This window comes from Cebidichthys violaceus, unplaced genomic scaffold (assembly GCF_023349555.1).
Source record: "Cebidichthys violaceus isolate CVI_PGR_0920_01 unplaced genomic scaffold, fCebVio1.0.p SCAF_22, whole genome shotgun sequence".
Classification (NCBI taxonomy): Eukaryota; Metazoa; Chordata; class Actinopteri; order Perciformes; family Stichaeidae; genus Cebidichthys; species Cebidichthys violaceus.
The window spans coordinates 6,727,359-6,753,895 of record NW_027176395.1 but is presented as its reverse complement, the minus strand read 5'-3'; the positions used below and the strand labels follow the sequence as shown (position 1 = coordinate 6,753,895).

The window sequence follows — 26,537 nt, the reverse complement described above, 5'->3', positions numbered from 1 at the left end:
GATGAGGTCAGGGCCTCGACGTTCCCCTCAGAGACCGGTGCCCGGCACAAAGTCCTTGTAGAATATCCCGCCAAATTGCGTCACAGGCTGAGGATAATAATACCTGTTTTGAGAATCCCAGGGCACTGTGAAGGACAAGCAGGGGTCAGGTTAGCACACAGACAGACTGTACATTGTGTTTCATTGGCAAGAAAGTCGTGGCATTCGTTCAAGAGAAACTATATTGGACTCGCAGAGGACTTGAATTTGGTTTGCTGATTTCCTCCTGAATAGATTTCAGATCTCTTTGTTTTTCATTAACTGATTCTTGCTCAAGGAACTGAAGTCCATTAGAATGTGAGCTAATCTAAGTGTGAAATAGAAAAAAAAAATAAACGTCACAAGATATATCAAGTGTGAAGTCTGTTCCCTGGCAAGCATTCGACATCTGTAGACTTCAGTTTATCACATTTAAGTGTGGCCTCAAGTTTGACGACAGTAGTGTGAAGCGTTATCGGCAGTGTTGACACAGAGCAGCAGTTATTGGGAAAGCTTGTGCTAATGAACTTAAGCAGTAAAAAGTAACGAGCTGTGTGGGGCAGCCGAATAAACTGCTTATATATATAAACCTTAGAGCTAAGCAAAGTTTCAGTTTGCCATTGAGATCCACTGGCCACAAATCACACCTACCTACTAACACGTCTCCTGGGTTCATAAAGGGGATTTTAAGTAATGGAACATCTGTACAAACTCAAATTGCCTCATTTACAGTTTTTTTTTTTTTTACCAGTCGCGACAGCAACGCCAGGATTGATTTCACCTTGAGAGTCTGTGTTTGTGCAAAGTGTCCTCATACATCTGTTGATATATTTTTCCGTGCATTTTCTGACGAAAGTCCAAGCACGTCCGCTCGTTACATGCATAGTCTTTTTCAAAATAAACCTCCGTCTTCACAGGAAATAACTTAGTTATTTTTAGGCAACAAGACTACTTGGTTAGGTTTAGGAATAGATCTTGGTTTGGGTCAAAGTATTTACAGAGGTGGCGTCACTTTAGTACGGAAGTTAAGTAACAAATAAATCAACATTTAACATCTTTTTAATTTCTGCTTCATGATTCATTTTGTGGGATATCTACACATTAATTTTTGTATGCATAACTATGAAAGCTGCATTACTACAGCCTTGTGTTCTTTGTGCAAACCATGGTCCTGGAAACACCTGTTGTATCAGGAACTACCACAGAGGCAGTTTTGAGTGCTTTGCCACCTATTCATATGTCTGTGTCCATCAGTGTATCTGACCCTAGAGGGGTAGGTAGAGCGTCACAGTTTTGACGCATTGGCGTAAGAATGTGTTGCAATAGCAGGTTTCGAGTCTTCTTCAATACAGCATGATGTTCATTTTGAAAATGATGTGCCTAATTTAGAGTAAAATAGACCATAAAGCAGGGTATGATTTTGGGCGGGGCTACACGCTGATTGATAGATCCCTGCTACATAGTGGTGTAGCGGACCACTGTCGATCCGTGATCCGTCCGGATCCTCCCTCACAGTTTGGCGTGCATGTGCACAGCGGATTAATTACACAGTTTAACGTTAATCATCACAATGTGATATAAAGTTTTACTTACGATGGTTATCCGTCAAAGTTCAGTAAAATGGTAAATGGACTGTACTTGTATAGAGCTTTTCTAGTCTTTCCGACCACTCAAAGCACTTTCACACTACTTGTCATCAGTCACCCATTCACACACTGATGGCAGGCTAATGACACCTGCCTATAAGACTAACTCATTCACACACAGTTACGGGAGCAATTTTGGGGTTTAGTGTCTTGCTCAAGGACACATCTAGCAGGACTAGCGCAACCGGGAATCGAACCGCCGATCCTCTGATTGAAGGACGACCCTGCTCTCCACTTAGACACAGTCGCCCTAAAATATGTGATCAGGACATCATTCGTGCTTTTCTAGTCGCTGATTTCTAATAATGTTAATTGTAAATTCGTGTTTAAAATTGACGGGAGCAGAACGAAGGATCTGTTCACTTACATTATGATGCGTTCAGGCTCTGTTCAGTTACATTATGATGCGTTCAGGCTCTGTTCAGTGAGTTAAATTATAATTATTATAATCATGATGTGTTATCATAATGTGTTCACATGTGATCTTGTAAAATGTGGTTTTGGTGAAAAACTTGAATAAATCCAGTTGTTTGAAGGATAAGTTTTCATATGAATATAAAATAGATATTAGAGATGAATTTTGACCTGTTTAACTTCCTAACACTAACTCTAAGCAGATTATAATACATCATCAATGACAAGATTTGTTTTAATTCATAAAATTACAACTTGTTACTCCTAATCATTTAAATTGTGTGTTTTAAAAGTAAAAAGATAATGGTGGCAACAAATAAATGTCTGGAGCCTTGTGCACCAGCTGCTGTAATCAAACAACAAAGGGATCTGTATCTACCAATATCATCAATAGCCCTTATTTCAAACTAGAACTAGTAAAATGCTTCATTTAGTTTATTAGTATTGATTTATAAGCCATTTTTAATCATTCCTACTTTAACTGCAATCTATATTAAAAAAACTTCATAATTTGTAAATAATCAATGAATGTCTATCATATTAACTGATCAATAATGTATTCTACAAGGCAATGTCGAATCTGGCTGCTTTCTGTCTATCCAGAAACAGGCTCCTTGCCCGGAGGAGGACAATATTCCGTCCATCACATTAAACACAGACTCATTGATTTGACAAATAAAGATGTTCCTTCAGCGCACCGCCACGCACACTCCATCCTCCATAAGATGATTTTAATAATAGGCAGTGGAGTATTGATGTGATCTCAATATGTCACTCAACGTATTGAGTGAGTGAAGTCTAGCTCTCTGTGGACTGATTGTATTACATTGTACTAAGCTGGGGCTATTTAATCAGAGGGTTGTTTGAACTTTTTCATGTTAATTTTTTTAATTCAACTTTCTGCATTAGTGAACACACAGATTGGCAATTAAGACATTTGGGCATCCATTACTTTTGAATGACAGGCCACCGTTTAACAGGCATTCATTCTGTTGATTCCAAGTTAAATTAAATAGACATTCATTCAGCTAATTCAGGGAGCATCAACGATTTGATTTGCTACTGTTTGACTGTTGTTTTGGAGGGTTTTAGGGTGAGCTCGGGTTGTGAAGCATGGGGAATGATGGGTGCCCTGACATTTGATTTGGTGCGGCCATTATTTACACGGCTGCCCTTCATTCAGTTTCTCTTTTTTAAATGGGCTCCTGTACAGTACAAGCACTCCTTGGATATCCTGGTCACCTCAAAGTTATGTTCCCATCCAATGAAACTGCATTGCCAATTACGTTACGAAACATCTTTTGTCCATGATTACCTTTGATTTCGGCGTATCACATACATGTTCCTAATCAAACCTGTTGCCCCATAAGTCCGCATAGGCAGGAGGTCAATGTAGATGGATGGGTCAAACAAACGCAGGACTTTCACCTAGGAGACCGCCGTATTCTTCCTGTGTGAAAACAAAAGTCGTGTAGACTTATTTTCATTTACAACCTATTATATTAACCTATTATTATAACATAAATAACATAAAACAAACATGCTTATTTTAAGCCAAATCATGATGCTTTTCCAAACCTAAATCAGTATTTTTGTGGGGTTTTTTTGTGTTTTTTTTGTTTTGTTTCAATTCACAGCATTTATTATGTGTTAAAAAACTGTTTAAAACTGCAACTGTAATCACTGAGAAAATCTGTTTGGGACAGACATTTCGCACGAGACAGGGTTGCCTTGGATTATAATGCATGAGCGTATTGGCATTCTAATCACTGCACCAAATGTTGATGTTGACCAATTGTTTTTTGACATAACATGCTAAAATACTTAACTGATTTCTTGCTACGATATCGGTGCATGGCAACTACGGTAAAGTCAAGTTTAGTGTAGGGTCAATGAAGCAAAGCTTTTGGTTTTATGATTACTAGTACTTGCGCACTGGATCCCAAAAGCATGAGCATGAGCACAAAGACAGATTTACAAGGACGGTTCGATTTAGAGTTCAGGCAGGGCCAAAACCGGGAGATCAGTCAAACAAATCCAACAAAAGGGCCGGCAGAGAATCCAAGGTCGAAAACAAACAAGCAGGCAGGGTCAGAACAGGCCGATCAGATATAGAAACGAGGATGACGCTGGAGAGCTTGGCAGTAGCACACAAGACAATCCGGCAGGGATCAAGTGCAAGCGGACGGACCTAAATAGTGAGGGACCAATGAGGGAATGGGCTGCTGGCGAGATGGGCGTGGAAGACCAGGTGAGGGGAATGAGTGATGACAGGGACCTGAAACGACCAGGAGAGTGAGAGAAACAGGCGGCAGGATGAAAACAGTCTAAGATGTAATGGAATTTGTGACACTCTTACTGCAACATACATCCAACGCAGTATCGTCAGTCAATACTCCCTGATATGCCAAGCTTGGTGTCTCCTTTTGGGGAGTGACAGGGTCAAAAGCCTTAACATTAACCATGGTATCATGGCTTCAAGAGACACTGGGCTGGTGTTGGTCAACGCCACTTCTCTCAACTGACTAGCTCTGTCTGGCACATCAACCAGCTGGTTGGACATAGAGTGGAATCCTGCTCGGATGCACTGCTGAACACAGAGCATAGCTGTTTTTCCGAGAGGCAAAACGGCAGAGTCAAAAAGAAAAGAAAACTGCTGGGGCACATGACCCACTGCAATGGAAGTGATGTGCCAACGTTTAAAAAAAAAAAAAAGTTGAACAACGCAGAGATGCATTGTTTCCTCTGCAGATATCTTTTGAGCGTAGGCGTGCTTGGAAGCCTCTCCTAACAAAAAATAAGAAGGGGGAAATATGTGATGTGCTTTAAACATTACACAAACAAATTGAGTTCAAAGAACTAAAGCAAACTTGACAGTCAAACAAAATCTGCTACATCTCACAGTCGTGCAGATTATATAAACTGGCTGATGAAACTGTAGCGGCGAAGCTTTTTGTGCTGAAAAAAATGTTTTTTTTGGCCTCTTCTGACTGAGCTTTGATCAGAAAATGTCTGAATGGTGAGATACCCTGAATAGCACAGCCTCCTACAGCAGCTGTTTTTTATGAACTTGTCCCAAAACTGTCACCCTGGTTGATGAACGCCCCCCCCCCCATGGATGAAGAACGCGAGATTGGCAGACCCTTCCCTCAACAATCCTTCAGTGGCCAGAGTGCTCCTCGTTTGTGAATCATGTTCACCTGCCTGTGTGCGGATGGAGCTAAGTCTGGCCCGTGATCGGCCGCGTTGTTTCTCACCCTTGCGTCATTACGGCTGAGACAATGAAGGTGGTTTTAATGGCGCCTGGGGCGTCTCCACGTGCTGCCACCCAGAATACTTTTATTTGTGTCGCGGTGGGCTGTGATATAATGAAGTGCTTTAGTGGATTTTTTTTCCCTTTTCATAGATGCAGCTACACAGGACGGATGGATGGGGGGGGTGGGATGAAATGCAGTACAGCTGATGTCTCGGGTGAACTGAAGACCAGTGGTGTCACTGACGTTGTTCACGTGAGCTAACTAACCAACCCGATAGCTGGGAGCAAGAACCTGTCATGAATAAACCAGTGGCTTCAAAAGCTTCTGATGGCTTGTGATGTTATAACATGGTGTTGTGCGTGCTTGTGAGATGCCCTGTCATGTACTTCAAAGTAGCATTGACTGTAATTACACACAGGGTTGAAAATATAAATCAGATCAGAGGACATATCCTCTTCATGATATACCAAGAAGACCAGAGTCTTCATCAGAAAAGTGGCACAGTAAAGATAACCTGTCCTTTCCAAATTCATGACGCTGACATAGTGGACTATTCGGGGCTAGGTGTCAGTGTTGCCAGATCAGTTTCTAACCGTATCACATCATAAAATCGGCCCAATTCAACAATAAAAAAAAAAACAGCCGAAATCATAAATTTGCCCGAAACCTTAAATTCCCCTCTATGCAAGATATCCAACAGTGCTCATCAGCACATTCAGTTGATTGATATTCATTTTCATGCTACTGAAAACAAAACAAATAAACAGCAGAGTGGTTAGATGAACAAGAGGAAACTCAAACAATTACGCCGGCATAATTACACATAAAACTTATGAGCAACACTCGTTTTGTCAGACTGCTAAAATGTTTGGCACGGACGCATTTTACAATGCATTTTACAATTACAAGGTTAATGTGCTTGTGTAAAAGCTTTTTGTTTTCATGGAGAAGTGCTATTGAATTACTTTTCAATTCATGAATGCCCTTTGCACATATTTTATTTATGATTTTTGTTTTTGCAGTTTCAATACAATTTCTTACTTTAAAGAAACACACAGAGCCACAAGCAAAGATGTGTGAAGTGGTACGAAAACTAAACCAGTTAGTGATATTAGTTATCATAAAGCTGGACGTGCAGTAAAGGTAACGGTATCTCTGACAAGCAAGATGAACATCACTCACAAAACACACACACACACACACACACAACTCGTAAATGCATTTCAGCTGGCGATCACTCGAGCCGTCATCCTATCAAAGACTTCAACAAAATGTGAAATTAGGTCTCGAAAATCAGACATTTGGAAGCAAAACTTTTTTTTCTCGGCATACAGTCGTGAAAAAGACAGCAGCCGCCTGGATGCCTGCCTTGATTAAAAAGTATTGATTGAGAACAAGAGGGGCGGCCAGGCTATTTTCTGTAAGTCATGGAGAAAAACAACCCAGCCATGCTCCACAAACTCTCGGCTTTCTCTGGTTTTATGACCTGTAGTTTCTGTCCCATCCTCCATTTAGCCAGTTGAAGGCCTTGTGTGCCACACTCTGCTGACAGCCTTTTAAATAGAACCATCTATGATTTTCACGGTGAAGGCGCTTGAATTAGTTTGTTTAACCTAGCAATTGTATCTAGTGCACTTTGATTGATGAACGAACGTGCCAATTTTCTTTTTTCTCCTACTCCACAGTAAGTGGATTCAGTTATTACTAAGTTAAATGAAGATGCAATGTCCGCATCTCTTAATAACAGACTCAGATGTGGTGGACACGCAGATGCACAACAAATTGCTAATACACTTCTATATCTGTGGCTTATGCCATACTACCATTTCTGTAGTGAGGTTGCGGGGGCAAGGCATGTATGTATCTATGCGCTCTGATGCCAATCGGCCAATAGAAGAAAAGTTGACCCCATGACACACTTTAAATGACAGCCCCCTCTTTTGCGTAATAAAGAGAAAAATGCATCATGAAATGTGAAAAGAAACAGAAATAAATGAGGAAATAAATGCAAATATCAAATAATCAATATATAATATAAAAATGTTTTAAATGAATGGATTCATTAATTTAAAACAATATAAATAAATCCAAAAATTCAGATTTTACAGTGTAAACATTTTCAGAATTAAATGTTTAAATGAAGGCTTTTCAACAATTGCCATTTTTTTTTTTAAGCTTTTTTTGGAGTTAATAATAATAATGTTCCATGTTTAGGTAAAAAAATTAAAATGTATCATTTATTAAATGTAGAAATTCAAGATGTAATGAAGAATTGCTGATACTGGCTGATACACAGGCCAACACTTACAGCTCACTGCTCACATTTGAAATTCATCTTTACCTGAATTAAGCTCTTTGTGGAGGCAAGCGAGGAGAAGTGCAATCAATCTAAAGTGTGGGCGAAGGCTGACATGTCATGCTGTCTCGGTAACATTTTCAGCCAAATAGTCTCATTACAGTAGTTAGCACAAAACTCCCATGAAGCTAACACTCATTTGGTTTAATTGCACCGTATATAAAGACTGTGTTATCAGCAAATGAATTACAAACTGGTACGGTATTATCTGAAATCAATTTAATGACGCACAATAATTATCAACAGCTACATACCAGAACACAACAGGTGACCGTTTAGAAAACAGACTCTTAATTACATCTCAAGCACTGTCGTAGATCTCAGGTGAAGTGAGACACAGTGACACGTTAGAGACTAAACACTGACATTTTATAACGTATAACCACCCAATTCGGAGGGAGTTGCATTGAATTTCAAATTCAATAGAAAATAGCTGTTGGTAACCAGCCCGCCCTCACCAATTGGCGTATGAATAGCAATAAGAACACCTCTCTTGCTTTTTGTCATCCGTTTTTGTCATCCGTACGCCATGAAGTCTGCACTGATTGCAAAGTGAATGCATCCGTAGTATAAAATAATAATAATAGAGAGACCACTTATGGTGTGTAGGAGGGGGGTTCAAAGAAACACAGAACTTGCAACCAAGAGGCCGATGTTCAATTGTTGTTTCTTTTTTTTTCAAGTTACGCAAGTGATGTTTGTGACATGTTTTCCTGTTACGTTGATTTAATACATATTTAACTTGGTTTACGCTATTTTAAGCCCAGCCATAATGTTTTACCTCAACCATACTAAGTCAAACAAAGTCCATCACGGCAGTTTTCTTCCCTAACCTAACAACGTCCGTAACCATGTTCTGTTGCCTAAACATGGACCATCACTGTAGTTTTGTTATCTAAAAAGAAGATGTCGCCATAGTTTTAGTTGCCTAAAGCAAATATTTCATGGTAACAAACAATTTAATTTTAAATTATTAAATTGTGTAATAATGACCCATGGAAACAATGGTAATGGTGTACTAGATGCTTTCCCATGCAATCGAGTTGTGGTGCAATGCTAACTTTGTATCATAAATAGTAAATAGAGAAAATAAAAAAATAAAATGAATGACTCATGAATGTGAAAAAATATGTATGTATATATTGCAAATACATTCTCTCAGAACCCCCCCCCCCCCACACACACTTGCTGGTCTTTTTTTAGAATGCGACTGAGCGACTGCTAACAAAGCTCTTTTCAATGTTTTATTGATCAAAGGAGACATTGATGGACGAATCTGCTTCCCTCCATCTAATTAACTGATGACATATATTGTGCTGCCAGACAACAACAGTTCCACATCATGCAAATGTGGAGCAACCTTTCATTCGCCCTCATCAGAGCCCCATATAGAGCCTGCCCGTTCTCTCCGGTGCATCTTGTGTTTCTCTGTCAGCAGCTGGTCTGCAGCGTTCCCGCAAACAGAATGTTATCAACAAACAAATCAGTGTTTCATCAAAAGGGAAACGAGAGCCCATTCAGCCATACTTCACTGACTGACAGCATTGTGAATATTTAATGGAATATTTGATGTGTGTTTTCGAAGAAGTCTACCAGATGGGATACATGGACAGAGCAGCAGCGCCCCGTGTAGCGCGCCGTTTGCAGGCCACTCTGTTTTTTGGACACCGATCTGGGGACGTTCAATCTGCAATTCAGCGAACATTTGTCAAACTGGTAAATGACTGACAGCAGTGCGTGTCCAACTCTGTCCATTGTTTAATTAATGCATTCAATCTAGTCTTGATTTGTCAGTTATATAACATATAATCAATAGATCTGACCTTATCTTCTTGAACTGTTGTTCTCAAACCGGGGGGGTCGAGACGACCACGGGGGGGGGGGGGGGGGGGGGGTGAGATGACAACCGGGGTAGAAAATCGAATTATTCAATAATAAACAAATACATAAATCAGACTTTGTCCAGTCCCAGGTTGTGCTGGACAGCCCAGTGCTGAGCATCTGATTTTCAAATAGATTTTTGGACATTTAACAACACTTACTGCTGTTCTGAAGGCGTTTCCAGAATTTCCAAAGGCTCCTCCAACCATCTGGATGAAACTATATTTCCATCTGCTGCACAGTCATGAACCCGTTTCCTCAACTTGTGGTTGGACGGGTGGACGGTTGGTTGTACAGAGCATAGGACTTGGACACCGGAAAAGGGCGATCTGGTCTTGGGTCGCATGTGTTGTTAAACAGAGCTGATGAGTTCATCATGGAGTTGACCTTAAAGCCCCTGCCTAACTTTCTCAAGCTAAGAACTTTAGCTAAGAAGTCTTTGACAGATATGAAAACCTCAGTTAAAGGGACGGTGTGTAGGATTTAGTGGCATCTAACGGTGAGGTTGCACATTGCAACCAACCGAGCCCCCCTCCGCTCATTGTAAGCTCAACACAATCATTCCTATTTTAAGGTTATTTTACACTACTTGAAGCATAATTATGAATACAACATTCTACTTCTTTCCAAATCCCCTGTACAATAAGCCTTTGTCCCATCTCTATAAGTCTCCAGGTATATGGAAAGCTTTAGGTAGTATTGTAAGTGCATTGAGAGTTTAATGCTCTACCGAGATATATCCACGACAGGAGAAGTTGGCAGCCAAGAATAAATGCTGATGTTTGTTTTGGAAAAAAAAAGAAAGAAAGAAAAAGTTATTCGCTTGTCACTCACAGAGCTCAGCAAAGACAACACAATTACCAGGTAGTACAATCAGAGGTGCAGCCATTATATCTAACAGCCTGAAACCTCTCATTGTTTTCTCCTCAATCATGTACCTGCCGTACTGTACTGTGGGCAGTCTGATTGACTCGGCAGTCTGCGAATGTGTTTCAGTGCGGAGTGTTGAGAGAGAAAGCACAAAGGATTCCCTGATGTCATGTTCACATGCTGGTTTACGACTGCTGCACAATCTACGTCTCGTCTGACATGAGAAAATATAGTATCAGTCAAAAGCACCGCTTGAGGGCTTTAACGTTAATAATATATATATATATCTTTGATATATATTTAACTCCTACACTAATGCAACGTTGTGACATATACAGGTTTCCCATTTACATAAAGTGGGCACACTGACCCTGTGAGTGGTTACAAATCACTTAACTACAAAAAGTCAGCAAACCTGCTGGTTCTTCTGGAAATTATGGAAGCAAAGGAAAAGGCTATAAAGATTTGCATCCCACGAGCAACTGGAAATGTGAATGTGAAATGTAATGGAAATGTAGATACTACTGACATTGTAGTATTGAGATGTTTTATTTTGACTCGACACAGGGGTATCACAGTGTTTGACAAATGTATTTGTCCATTATTTCCCAAAAGTATATTCAAGTACCTGAACTTCTATCTGAATTAATAAACCCTGAAGACAAGTTATTTAAAATTGCACTATTTGAAATTTGCTTAACATTCTGAGGAGGGGGATTCAAACCACATACATTCAGACAGACCCTTTTCAAAGCAAAGCATTCCAATGCCATATAATCAGTAGTATTACATTTCATCATCAAAAGCATCGCGTTGTTTATAGTTCAAATCAACCTTTTTTTTCTTCCATACAATATGACCCAAAACTTTCTCATAATTCACTTAAATGAGCTAAATATGATATCGGGAGCATTTCTGTTGTCTCTTAATTGCTCTCAACTCAGGTAGACATCACTCAACTATACATATCTTTACATATCAAATATTTTGTATGCATATCTAATATAGCATCTTTAACACCCCTTACCCCTTTTGGTTTGCGAGTCTGTGGCCTTTTTGCATCACTTTCGGGCATGGTTACTACTTTAACAAACCACGCCCAACAGTGATGTCAAGGTGCACTGAACCCACCCTGAGTACACATTGACATCACTGCAGAGAGGCAGCAACGTTTATCCCTGGAAGTTGAGTATGGAAGATGGGGTAATACAGTGAACCTCTGTAGCACTTTGTTGAATGAGGCAGTTTCAGTGTTTTTTTTATGTCAGCATCGAAATGTGACAACTTCCCCGATATCCTCTGTGATTAACCCTGACAGGAAGCAGAGTCTGGTGGCTCGCTGTCACACTGAAGCCTTTCTAGCAACCAAGATCAGGCCACAGGCGTCGGCAACTTCACTCACAAGTTAGCACCACTGCCACAAAAACACTTAGAGTGAAACCAACTCACACTAAATCCATAAATGTGACAGGACTTAACCTTAATTATACTTTTTTTTTCCATTTTGAATTATTAATGGAGGATGAATGACTTTAGAGTTACTAAGCTTTTAAAAAAAATGTCTCGACTTCAATTACAGTCTGTCCTGATGACGAAAGCATCGTCTCTGTGTGTGGGGGCTGTTCAAAACAGTCCAAATGATTTGAACATACCCTGTTTTTAGCCAAAAGTCAAGTGCTTTTTAGGTTCCAGCATCAGGCGTATAGTTCATCAAATACTGGGGTTGACATTTGAATATTACATACCAGTGTCTGTTGGAGGAAAAGAGAACTGAATTGAGTGCGTGCCTTGAGTGGAGCTGATAAGAAAGAGGGGTTACCATGTTTTCATACTGCGTAGGCTAACCTTTTAAAATGCCATCCTTTGTCATCAAGGACCGACCCTCTCCCCTAGGAGAGCAGTGTCACCGCGGCAACGCCACCCACATTGAATTGTCCTTCGCTGAGTGGCGCAAAATGAACTGACGTCGTACTAAGCTTTTTTTGCGAAGTCTGTTTTTGGGATGTAATCCAGCTAGCTGACAGCTCCATTTACATCCTGCATGCATAAGCGAGTACATTACAACCTGACAAACAGACAAACATGAAGCTTCAGGCCGAGGCCTCTTTGTGTAAGCCTCATCCCCAAAACAGATTTTACATCAACAAAGATTTTTTTTCAGAATTTAAAATGCGTTATTACCCCTGCATACATAATGCCCCCCCCCCTGTGTACTTCTTGTCATGAGATAAAATATTCCATCTGGTGTTCGGCACCGGAGGGCTCAACTTACAGTCAATTACTGTATGCGGCTTCATCGTATATCTTGCATGCAAATGAGACTATAAATACCCCCGACTCATCTCTCAGATGCATCACCCTGTCAGGGTGTTAAACAGTGTGCTGTGACACACCGCAGGTCTCACTGTGACGCAGCTCTTCGCCACATCTCAGTCGTGTGCTGCTGGGACATGAAAACTTAATTTTCTTTCATGGAGTGTCAGGACGTCTGCCCCTGCAGAGGCTGTGGCTACACACGTTGTTTTAATTGCAAATGTGAGTTTTTTTCCCTAGATGATTAATAAGCTTTGACCACGAACCTGCAGGAAATGCACATTATAATAAAAGGGTGTTTTTTTCTCTGTTTTAATCCATAGGCTTTAATAAAAAACGAAAACTACTATTTGTCACATTTAAATGTGATAAAAAGGTGGCAAAGCCACGACAATTTGTATGAATTTCACTAAAGTTCAAATCTGACACGGTAATCTGTTAAACTAGTGACCCAGGCTGTTTTCCAAATCGCGTACTAACATAGTATTTATAAGTAATCTATGGCGTAAAACTGAGTATGTGATGTGTTCCAACTGCATATTATGTGGACTTTGTGTACGTGAGAAACACCCGGGGGTTATGAGATGTGAGGTTACAGGACAAATTCAATTGACGTTGAGGTACAGTTAAAGGGAAAAGCACTCACGCACATATGGTACCAGAAAACATACTTAACGCAAAATATATTTAAGAATATTAATTTGTCTTGAATTATTACTGGAAAATATTAAATTGAGTGGAAGAGGTATTGGTCGAGTATAGGTCAGTGTAAATAGTTGGTTGGCAAGGGCATACTTAACTGTTAATCAGTATGTGTTGCATACTGCCCACTAAATGTAGTAGTTTGAAGAGGTTTGGCTGTTTTACTCTTCATTAAGTTTGGATTATGTGGAATAACAAACTTGCTATTTGCTAATGCTACCTTTGGGTGGATTTAGGTGAAATCTACTGAGACAATTAGACAAAACGTAGTAAAATAATCACTTAAATGTGTATTTTGGATTTTTTGCTTTCCACTAGTCTGAAAGAAGACCCAGGGAAAAATGTCTGTGGTTTTTGCCTGTCTCCACTTAAGGATGTGACTTAAACACAGCATTAGCCGTCTAGTTAGCGGTCTCTCTGATGCATAGTGCAGTCAATTTGATATTATTGAACCAGAGTGCTGTGGGCTAACTGCTAACTTGGTCTTTAGCACCATTTCATTAGCTTATGCAAATCTGAAATGTCTGAAAGATTAACATGGATGTGTGGGTCCCATCCCAGCACATCCTTCCGACTCATAGACATTCATCACTTGTTATAGTTGGATAATTCTAAAATATTTTCAGAAGTATCTGACCGTCTGGCATCATCTGGCATCCCAACGCTCCGCCTTACAGCACACCCCATCCATCGGTGTGGGCGGGAGGCCTCGCGGTGAGACTGCTTGCAACTGTTAAGCACCATGATAACGATAAAGTGGCTGGTGCTTTGAGCAGGGGTGCGCACTAATTCCTCTCGCAGCAGATTTTGCTCAAACACAGATGAATTATGGAGCAGAGGCCCACCGAAGCGTTCCGCAAGCTGTGTCAACGATGCTGCAGAGCTAAAGATAGAGCCGGCAACAGGTCAGGTTCGCCTCCCCTGCACGAAGCCCACAGTGGTGGAAAAACACAGTAGGTTCAACACAGAGGAGTCAACCCATGTCGCAGAACATAAGATATATATATATATATATATATATATATATATATATATATATAACATTATATGTAGCATGAAGCAATGTAACGCTGAGCATTTATTTCTAGAAGAAGTGATGTATATTATCAAAGAATAAATAAAAATGTTGGACCATAAACACTGTGAAAATAGCAGTTTAGGTGGGTGAGATAATGGACTGAAAGGATTATTATACATGCTTCACCCTTTCCATCCATGGATGTCACAACAACCGGTTGAAAGGTCAGCCAATTTGACACAGACATTTTCAGCAGTGAAGCTTGCAAGGATTTACGGTGCTTGAAATCCATTTATCTTTTGTTTTGACTTTGTTTAGTTGAGTCAGTGAGGCTTACCGCTAAATAGCCACAACTTTTTAATCATCGCCGTGATCGCAGGTTGCTTAGTAACAGGAGGCGTGACGGGAGCGCAACATCCCAAACACCTTGGATAAAGGGATGAAAAGTGTCAGGGCTGGCCTTTTTCATTGGTTTTAAGATGCAACTTCTGAACACGCCGTTGGCGGTTGAACCGGCGGCTCATACAGCACCTTTTAAATCAACAGAGGAGGATAAGGAAATTGAGTCTCTGCATCTGAATCATTTCTTATTCCTTGTAAAGTAAGACACCTCATGTTTTTCACCACTGGCTTGAGCCAGCATGTACTCTCTCAGTGAGGATAACAATTGTGCAAAAAAAAAAAAAAATAGCCAGTACTTTGATGTCTGCACGCACCATACTGTTTGTGTGTGATGTCGTCTTTTACATAGGGCGCAATAGTGTAAGGTGACTTTAGGGAGCGCTGCTTCTTTGACGGTATCGTTCATTAGCATTCAAAGGGACAGCCCCAGTCCGACCGCCCAGCGCTCGGATCAAAACGTTGCCAACAGCAGGGCAGGGGGACGTGCGTAGCATTCCCTCTGACCTTGAGTCTTTGAGGCGCCTCATTTGCAGCACAGGTGTCATGTGCAAATCCCCCCAGATAGATAATGTCACGGGTACACTCAGTAACCTGTCATGTTATTATGACAGGTCTGTTTGCAGAGAGAGATTGGATCTGATACGAAAGGACAGTACAGCAGCTCTTTGATGATCTAGATCCTGGTGGTAATAATGGTAGGAAAGAGTGTGTGTGTGTGTGTGTGTGTGTGTGTGTGTGTGTGTGTGTGTGTGTGGTGCGCACACACACACACACACGCACACACACACACACACACACACACACACACACACACACACACAGACTTCTGAAAGACAAGGCAAAGTCAATGGAAACTCTTTGGACTTATGGATTTCCTCAGCCCTTAAAGTTGCCTCATGCAAGTGTACCACTGACTAATAAGGGCCTTATGACTCATTCTGTTCTCTTTCTTTCTGTTGAGTTAAATTTAAAGAGGCGCTCCCGAAGACTTTGCATGTCGAAGTCAATTTAGTAGTAATGCTTCGTACTTTTCATCCTGGGAAAACTGTTGTCCGATGTCTTCTGTGGTTTTGGAGCTTTGCCAAGTTTTAGCCAGACGGCAACTTCCGGTTCTGCAGAGAGAAGTCATTGCGGAAGCGTCTTAAACTTACATTATCTCTACTGACCATCAGGGGGCGACTCCTCCGGTTAAAAGTCTGATTGAAAATGACTGTAATTCTCTCTTGAGTTATTACCTCAGTAAACATTGTAAACATGACTTTATGGTCTCAATCTCTAGTTTCAAGTCGTCTTCAATACAGCATGATGTTAATTTAGTAAATTATGGTCCATTTAGAGTCAAATAGACCATAAAGCGGAGTATGCTTTAGGGCGGGGCAACCTTGTGATTGACAGGTCGCTACCCTACCAGAGCCATCTCTGCGTCACTCCTCTGCCATCCAAATATGGTCCCTTCCGTTCATTGCTCACAGAAAAGCCAAGATGGCGACGGCCAAAACGTCAAACTCAAAGCATCAAAAAGGCAGTCCACAAACTAATGGTTGACGTCACGATGACTACGTCCACTACTTACGTACCGCTACATACTTTACATTATGTAAAGTGTAGGATCCAGTGTTTTTGGAGCTTGACCATACCAGGGGTATGGTCAAGGTATCTCGGCCTTTGGTGCATCTATTTTGACCAAATTCAGCCATGCTCGACACTTTTTGTCCAGGCTGAAATATATCAACAACTAAAAGATGAAAGATGCTGTGAAACTTTGTACAAATATTCTTCGTCCCTCTGGATGAATACTACTTGGATGGATTGCCATGAAATTTGGTACACGCGTTCTTGTCCCCCTCAGGATGAACTCTTATTACTTTGGTGATCCATGAACTATTCGTCTTGAGCAATCATCATATAAAAATGTGATAGAGTGTCCAATACATTGGTTCACGGCCAAGTATATACAGCAAAGATGTTTCCATCAGCCTCAGCTTTTGTGTTTAGTGCTAATTAGCAAATTTTTGCACGTAAACACACTAAACTAAAATAATGAACATGGTTTAAGATATATTATATTACAAAGATATATTACCCTGGATGACAAATTGACCTCGCTCTCCACATGTAAAGTAATTTGATTTTTATTGATTTGGTTTTCTTTTCTTTTGAAAAGAAATATGTTATGGCAATGAAATACAAATTGAATATTGATAGAATGAAGTCTGTTATGATGAAAGTCGACATTTTGTCACGTCAATCATGGGTCACTTTCGTCGTTAGTCAGTCAAGGTAACATCAAGGACGTTTCCAAAAAAAGTTTCCTTCTTCCTAAACCTAACAAAGTGGTTTTGTTGCCCGAAAACTAAGTTCTTGTGAAGAGGGGTTCTCCTTATCAACCACAATTCCCTTCCTATTTTAAATGCATGTTGCACTCATTGACTGATGAGGTAAATAAAATCTAATTCTAGAGGACCACAGCAGTCTGCTCTTTCCTTGCAGAGGCCCAGTTGTGACTTTGGTTTGGGATCAGATGACTAACAAGACTTCAATGTATCATCTGAAGCATCAATGTGTGTGTGTGTGTGTGTGTGTGTTTATTTGCTATGTTGCTCACGCTCTGTGTCTTATGTCATATGGCCACCTAATTCATGCGCTGTGGTCGTTTGTGTGCATACACATCTGTGTTTGATTCACAATATGCATTTAATTGGCACGCAGAAGTGTTATTCACAGTGTCTCAGCGACTCCTGATTTTCCCATACTGATTCTATTTACTTGTGAACAAATCCTTAATACAATTTAGGCCCTGACAGTGAGGATGTTGGCTGTGTGAGCCTGCTCATAATTAACCCACTGTAAAAACACACTTAAATGATTTATTGGCGTCCTCACTCCGCCTCGATTGACCCCTTTAAGAGCACATAAATGACAGGGTGCATTCTTGATTGATTGCTCTTCTGCAGCTTCCTTTTAAACGAAGCGTTCAAAGACCATGCAGCTTAATTAATTACCTATTAGGCACCCGGTATCTTGCGTCTTATTTGAGGTATTTGACATTCATGAGCATGTTGACGCGCCTTGTTTTACATCAAGACACTGACAGCCACGGCAGAGGCATTGTAGCATTTTGAGTAGGAAATAAAAAACTACGTATCATCAACGCCAAGGAACACGATCCTCGGTTTACATGTTCATGGTCTCTCTCTTCACTAGGTGTAACATTAAAAAAACAACCCGAGCTCAACAGCAAGATGCTGAAAATTGGAAGAAAAAAAAAGGAACGGCGAGGTCTTCACGCAGTTAGTAAAATCCTTTCCCCGCTGTTTCACTCTGTTACGTCAACCGTAATCTGGAGTGGCAGCTGCTTGATGACCTCCGCGACACGCAGCAACAGCGCCGTCTCAATTGCACGGGCGTGAAATTGTAGCTGTCTGAATTCTGGTTGAACTTTTTTACAGCTTCATGCCCGTTTGCACTCAAACAATTCAAAGCCCACCAGAAGGCAGTGGTGGGCACGCCGGAGCTGCTGCCGGTGGAGGCGCCGCGTGCAGGCATCCGGAATCTCGTTAAGCACATTGTGTTACTGAAATCAAGAGCAGAGGTGTTCTTGGCAAAGGACAGCCGACAAAGCCGTGGGGGGGGGGGTCTCCGCGGCTTAGTTACACCCAGCATTGAAGAGAGAGCTTGTCAATGGGATTTTGGGAGGATATTCTGCAGGCAGAAATCACATCACATGACATAACAACTGCAATGGCTTGTCAGGTGGAAGAAATTATTGTCTTAAGTTTATTTTAATTTAACAGAAAACAACCCCAGGAAATGTCAGATTTTGCGACAATTTGGGCCGTCTTACCAACACATCATTATGAGCTCGTCAAATGCCGACGGTTGGTCAGTGGCCCTTCAAACTAGGATGCTCCAGGCGCCCCTCTAGTGTCAGTTTTGTACTCGTCAGGGACGGCATGTCGATTTCCACTCGTTACATGTGTGTAGTCTTGTTTCAAAATAAACATACTTAGATTTACTTAGTGTTCAGGTTTTACTTGCTGAGGAAAAGGATCAGGGTTTGGGTTGAAATAAGCATGTTTTGTTCCATAAAGTAAGTCTGTTTATTATGTAAATGGCTATAGCCTAAGTTCAGTCAGGAAGACTATACATTTGCATGGTTAGGCCCGTAGTGTATTTCTCATTTTTCTAAGTGATTCAAAACAGTCTGGTTTTGTGCTCATTGAAGGTGGAGGAAAAAAAACTAGGCCGCTGGTTCGAAAGTGGAGTTATTATTCAGGACATCATCTTCTTGTGATAAAGTGAGAATGCTTTCCAAACAGGAAAGTTGGCTTGAAAAATAACAAAACTAGTGGACTTGTTATTTTTTATTATCAACAATGGCAAACGTTAATTTAAGTGGAACCGAGCAACTGCTACTGCCGGTTGAGTGTGTATAAAAAGTGTATCAAGACCGAGACTTTGAGGGGTTGAAACCATGTCACCTGTCTCCAGTGGTCACTTTCTTAGAGCGTTTGTATCGGGTGCGTTTTAGGGCACCACACTGCAATCCTTTTGCATAAAAAGGTCACCAGTGTTTTTCACTTTTATCGTTTGTGTTGCTTCCTGCATTGTAAGAAAATATATCTTTCTTTCCCCAAATAATGTCCTATTTACTCTATATAAACTATACACTTTTAAGCTAACCAGTTTCATTGGAACTATTGAAGAAACGGTCCCAATGGAAACCGTGTGCCCTGTGGACTTGTCAGAGTGACGTGGACGCAATTTCTGAGAAAAAGGGGTTTTTTGTCATTTATTTTTAACAGACTGCACGTCTCTGCAGTTACGAGCTCGTTTTTAATGGAGAAAGCGCAAACAACGGTCATTATCAGGGATCGAGCAATCCGTTTTCTCGTTATGCTGCGACACAGTGCTTATTATCCAGTTTCACACTGACACTATTTAACTTGGTTGCTCTTGTCCATTGCCGCAAGACGGCAGCGTCTTCTCTGTCAGCCAGTTTTGTGTCATTAAGAGTTCTCCCACCGACCGTCTGATTTGGCAAAGACAGACGTCTGGCACATGCAGACTTAAGAAAGGAGCCTTATTTTAGCACAAAGATGCATTGTTCTGTAAAGACAGAATTAATTGCATTGAGACATCAAAATAGATTTTGTTTATCCACCTAGGCCTGGAGCCAGAACGCAGCGTTTATTACCAAAATAAACATTATGAAACCTTGCTGTGTCTACCTTTCTCTCTCTGGGTTGATTTTTTGTTTCTATCTTCACCCAGGATGAGAAGCAGCAGTGGGTTTTGGGGATGCTCTGACATGGTGGCAGAATTATAATGGGGAGATGTATCAATGCTGTATTATTAGACACCGGCTATGTCCTAAAACACTAACATACAAACAGTTGTTGTCAGAGGACTCCTTTATAACGTTGTCTGAAAAAACATAATGAATTGAATCTGTGTCTGTCCGACTCCGATGTCCTTTATATTTGAGTCCAAACTGATTTATCCATCCTTTAATTCTACACACTGAAATCAAAGACTCAGAGGGGTATCATTACCAAACCAAAAGCAAAAAAAACAACTTTTTTTCTGCTCCCTCCTGCACTTAAAAGTTTGAATGTTTGATGTTTTAATTACTCTTTGGTCTTAGCCAGCCGTGTGCTCCTGATAGCAGATACATGACAGGCCAACTCAAACGGGCAGTTTTTTCACTTTAAATGTCATGTTTTTCTCTATTTAATGCCTTCAAAATTGCAAAGACCCACAGTTAGGTTTGCACAAAATCATTTATAATAGAAATGCTACTGAATGTTCCCATGGGGATTAATAAAGTAATTCTTCTTCTTCTTTCCTACGATTTAAACAGTTTTTTATACAACTCGCCATCACTTCCTTTCACTAACTTGTCCCACTGTGCCTCCTTCTTGTTTCAGGTGACCTGAGAGATCCAACTGAGATAAATGTGACAAACTCCCAAGAAGAGGCGTTGTACAATTCGGACCCCACCTTCCTGAAATTAATCGCTATGTGTTTGGATACCTGACCTGACCGAAATACTGATCCCGTCACTGTGAGTACCAGAAGACACCACACCACACATTACTGGTGGAGCGTACAGTTTTTTAAGTTCACACGCACTTAACCGGGTTACAGTCAGCTTTCAGATTGATCCGATTGACCTGAAACACGTTTATAAGAAACCCTGGTTTTTGGAGTAATTAGAGTAGTGGAAACTGAAACTTTACCAGACTAATTTTTCCTGGCAAAAAAACATATGTTGGCTACGGGATGTTGAGCAGGACCGGGATGGAGGACGGTCGCATCTGTTCGTCTGAAACGACAACTGACATAGCAGCTGACGGAGCGTAAACGTTTTAAAGTTAACGCAGCGATATGATTGGCTTAGGGAGACTTGGGGCAACATCTGGTTGGTTAAACTAGAGTGAACGCCCTTAGTCACCGCACATGGGAGACATTTGCCTTCAGGGCTTTCTACCAGAAAGGGTTTGTTTTAACCTAAATCATGATATTTTTACTAAACCTAACCAAGCATGTTAGTTGCCTAAAACTAAAGAGATTTCCGGCAGAAAGCCCTGAAGGCAAACTTCTTCACATTGTGCAGTGTCATAGCTGATAGAGTAGAAGCTGGAGAGATTGAGAATGAGTGGAAACCTGAGGAGAGTCTCCTCGGACTGAACCTTACCTAAGCTTCGTAAGTCTAAATAAACTTAGTTTTATTTAGACTTACGAAGTTTACCAAAATGAACTTTGGACTATTTGTAAAGTAAAAACACATTTTTGCTGCAAAGAAAAGGCCTCTCACTGTGCACAGCTGTCAGCCCTTCAACATGCACACTCAAGAAAAACAAATCAGCTCCCTGTATGATAAAATGACACATTAAATAAGTGAGCAAGGTTCCAAAGTAAGGTTGGGTTGGATAATGTGAACATATATTTGAAAGTAACTTGGTTGCTTGTGTGCTACCAACTAGAACATTAGCTCTCAGGATGGAGGCTGATACTTAAGCTTTCGACATGAAGGTACCTCATGAGCTTGGATTAGAACTCTGGCAGTCAATGGAAATGAACACAATTTACATAAGATTTACGGATATAAGCAGGACCACTGACAGCTATGAAAAGGTCACCTGGAGAGCTGTGGAATATATCGTTGAAACACACCATGCAGTTGATCTTTTTTTTTTCATTACCAAAATTAAAATGTCATGGTTTTGGATAGTGATGGACGTTGCTAATGACTGAGAGCTACAATATAGATATACATAGAGATCTGCAGGGATGTATCGGTAGGTACCAACGCCAGACAAATTGTTCATTTATAACACGGGGCGACAGACCCGGTTAGTTTCCTTCACCCACGACTAGCGAACTGCCCAATGAATGACTTTAATACAGATATGTCTGTTACTTCAGCATTACGGACAGCACCATGGATGTATCAACACACAGCCCAGTTATACTACTTTTACTGATGCAGAGCCGTGATCGGGGGCATAGATTCTAAATCAGATAAAGGATCCATGAGTCGGACAGACTAGACTACATATTCAACCAAACAACCCCTCCGCCCCTGCACTCTCTCTGCTCCTCTTGGATTGAGAGTGGAGATGGCAGGTTAATGAGGGGCATGCATTTCGGTCATTTCTGTTAACAAGGGGGACGGCATCCCTCTCATTAAGCCTCAATTCGCCAAACTGGGTGTGAATGTTAGTATGTAGTTTTATCAAATTCAAAAAACTAGCACATGAGGAGCTATTTTGGCAAGCACCTTGACATTTAGTTGACCAATCAGTACATTGGATAACCCTGTAGTGAATGTTTACACGTAGAACCGGAGCTTATAGATAGGATCAGATAAGATATACTTTATTGTCTCCCAGGGAAATTTGTCTGGGGCCCCAAGCCACTATATCACACTTGTATACAATACACTTGCCGGCATCACAATCCACATGTACGCATAGAACATAGATCGATCACACATACACTCATGCATACACATGCTTAAATACACATGTCAACAATAGTTATGAATAATACAAATAATGAAACCAGGTGTGATCAACACAGATGGTAAATAATCAAGTCACAATATATTAGTCCCCAATAAAATCCTATCATATAATACGAACTGTTGCTATTTATTAATTTGATGGAGGATGGAATAAATACATTTTTGCAGATTGGCATTCTGAACCGTCTGCATGAAGGCAACAGCTGGAATTCTGGGTTCAGAATATGCGTTGGGTTGTTCAGAATTTTCTGTGCCTCCCTGAGCACAGATTTTTCATATTACAGATTTTTCATATAAGGGCTAGAAGATATTGATGATCTTTTTTTCCCTATGATCTTCGTGGCCGTTTGAGCTTAGACTTCAACTGTCCTGACAGGTTTCCATACCGTACTTGTATGCCATATCGAATTACACTCTCTAAAATCATTTGATAAAACAGAATCATAAGTTTACGATTGACACCATAGAGTCTAAGCCAGACTGGGGATGTATTGGGCGATAGGGACTTCATACTTAGCAATGAAGGAAAAAATCTCACCCAAACTTTTTATCCCCTTAAGACAAAACATGTCACACTTCCTTTCACAGAAATGTGACATTCTTCACCAAATCGTCTTAAACCCATTCTGTCACATATCTTCAGTCAGCATTTGAGCCGCCTGCGCCACAATTATTGGATGATATAAATCACTTCTACGGGGACAAACACTCAGCAAAACCCTGAGCGTTCTGATTGACTTAGGTTGGATTAGAGTCTTAAGCTATCTCCCCAAACTCTTCTCTTCCTATAATTCTCCCTTTCACTGGGAAAATTGGCATCATTTACTGCTGTCACTGCAGAGCTCATTGTCGCCCATTATCTCAGGGACAAAGCTGCCATGACATTGAGCTAATCCGTGCTTGTTTCAATTTTGCTTTCAGGGGTAGAAAAACAGATAAGAAGTTCAGGTAAGTGATGGCAAGGAGGCGCCATACCCCAGGCAAAAAAAACGGACCACACTGATTGAAATAAAATGCAATCTGCCAGGCAAATTGGGTTTATTTCCTCCCCAAAAAAATATTTTGGCTGCATTCTTGTGAGGTTTTTTTCCTGGGATTGATGGAAGACTCTTCTAAAGACAAAAGAGTGCTTCTCAGGTGCACATACTGTGGAAAAAAAAAAGTCAACCACAGTTAGACTAAAAGGAAAATTTGATGAAATCTAGGGCGAGGAAACTAGAGTAGGCAAAGCCCTACTCCCTCGACAACATCTTCGCAATCATCATCACCGTGAGATATGGTAACGATAAAACACTGCACTAGGACTTCAGTCAGACTGTATGTTTATATATACACATATATGTATGTATATATGCATGTATGTATATATATATATATATATATATATATATATATGTGTGTGTGTGTGTGTGTGCTGGCCTGCTCACTGACAGGGAAATGTCATGTGTAAAACTCAGTCTTCGATAAAGCTCTTTCTAGGAGTCTAATTATAGCAAGTCGTATGCACGTCATATGGTGTTTTGAGAACCTGGACTAAGCTCACTTAATTGCATCCACAGACTATAGCTAAGGTATCAGAATGAGCTGGGAGAGAGGAGGAGAGACGGAAAGTGGATCCAAATATGTCTGCCAAGTAAAGCCACATTTCCAGTCTCTCTCCTACCCATTCCAAAAAAAGATGGTGCACACTGTGCCGTTTTTATCCAGGTTTTTTTTGCAGCCTGACCCGTACTTGGGACCGCAATTGAGACATTTCATGTCAGGGCTGTATCGATTCTGGCTTTTTTTTTTTTTTTACCTGTTTCTTACTTGGCCCACTTTTCATCACTTGAGTGCTGCTTTAAGGCAGTCCAATCGACAATCGGAGCAATTAGAATAAAATCAATTCATTTTCATGGAATTGTTTTAATCAGATTTGCTTTTGGGGCTGAATTAATCTGTTGTGTTGAGTTCAACTTTAAACTTTCTTGACAGTGCTAACCCTTGAGGAAAGAGACAGCCCGAGGGTCTGAAATGGATGAAGCTAGCGTAGCTCATTAGTATTTGTATTTAACCCCTTGGTTTAAAGTTCAAACTGCTCCACTAAAGAGGTTTTTTTTAGAAAGTAATGAGACAAGAGTCCATGGTACAGAAGTGAGACCACAATCATACAAAAAGTTCCTAAAATACACAGCTTCCTTTTAAAATGCCATCCTTGCTCAAGCCAATGCAGCTACTTTTCTGCTACAGAAGGGGTCACTAAAAGGCGGACCACGGTCCGGATCCGGACCCAGACGCTGTTGTATCTGGACCCAGGACCTAAAACCGATAGATAATTGATAATTATTACATTTTAACGGAGCGCTTTTATTTTAACCGGCGCAGCTTTTTCAGCCTTTATGGCACTTGTTCAGCGACGTAAATCACATCACGTGATGCAGCTCAGCCAATCTAATATGGGTATTCTGACACATTTCCGGACTCGAATTTGATGTACACACACAGGGGAGACGAGGAATGAGAATGAAGAGTAGGAGAATTATTACGTGAGTCAGAGAACTTATTTATTTATTTATAAATAAACCTAAGAGCCCAATATGATTAGAATCTTAACACGTTAATTCACTGACCAACAATGATGTTAACAGAGAGAATAGAGCTGAAACAACCAATAACCACAGATAAAGTCGCTGCACACACTTTTATCTTATTAGAAGATGAGAAAAATATAATATCGTGTTATTTTTTTATTGACATCACTTCACACCTGAATTAACTGAATTTAAAGCTGCAGGGTGATTCAGTGAAATTATTTTTTCTAAAATAAATTACTTTATTTTAAGATGCACATTTTTTAAAAGCTTTCTGTTCTGTCAGTTATTCTTTAAATTGAGCCCTTATTTTACTTGAAATGAGAAGAACATTTATTTATGTATTTCTATGTATTATTTATAATCCATCCAGTTAAATTTGAAAACTGAGAATGATAATTGTTAATATATAATTGACGTGTACTTCTTTCTTTATTTGATTTGACAGTTAGACGTTGTTACTACTACTAGGCTTCTTGAATATATATATATATATGGCTCTAAATAGCGCAAGTTAGATATTATTGTAATGTTCCCGACCTTTGCCCGAGGAGATTTTCTCAATCTGGACCTTTTGGAATGTTAATTGAATACCCCTGTGCTACAGCATTAGCCTGGTTTGACCGGTAGCTTTTGATGGTTGTTAGCTAACTTTAAATATTGCTGTGCAACTGAATGAAGAGTCCGTTTACTGGCTTTATGACTCTTCTCTCTACTGTTACACTGCATTTTAAAATGTATAACTTTGCAGTATGACACTGTTTAAAAAAAGTTAAATCATTTAAAATAAATTAAGTGAACGTATTGTCCTGTTAGCGACTGAGCTAACAAGCTTGCTCACAGCAGCTAGCTTGTACAGCTAGCCTGAATATAATTTGAACAGAATATTCCTTGCTTTTTAGCAGTTACCTCGGCATCTACAGCAGTTTACCAACTAGCCCTGTGACGACCACCATGGGACCAAGCTTCTAGTACTGCCTATTTCATGACTCTCGCCGGGGCCACTTTCCAGTGTCCCTGGGCCTTTAATTGGAATCCATGCAGCACATATCAGAAAT

The 26,537-nt window shown here is 40.4% G+C and overlaps 1 protein-coding gene across 2 annotated transcripts in view; it reads left to right on the top strand.

The window, feature by feature from the left end:
• LOC137877916 (leucine-rich repeat and fibronectin type-III domain-containing protein 2) overlaps positions 1-26,537 on the top strand; it is a 133,257-nt gene that overhangs the window by 51,224 nt on the left and 55,496 nt on the right. For both annotated transcript variants that reach the window (XM_068718101.1, XM_068718100.1), the window contains exon 2: positions 20,808-20,944. The gene's annotated coding sequence lies outside the window, so the exon portion shown is untranslated. The remainder of the gene's footprint in view (positions 1-20,807; positions 20,945-26,537) is intronic.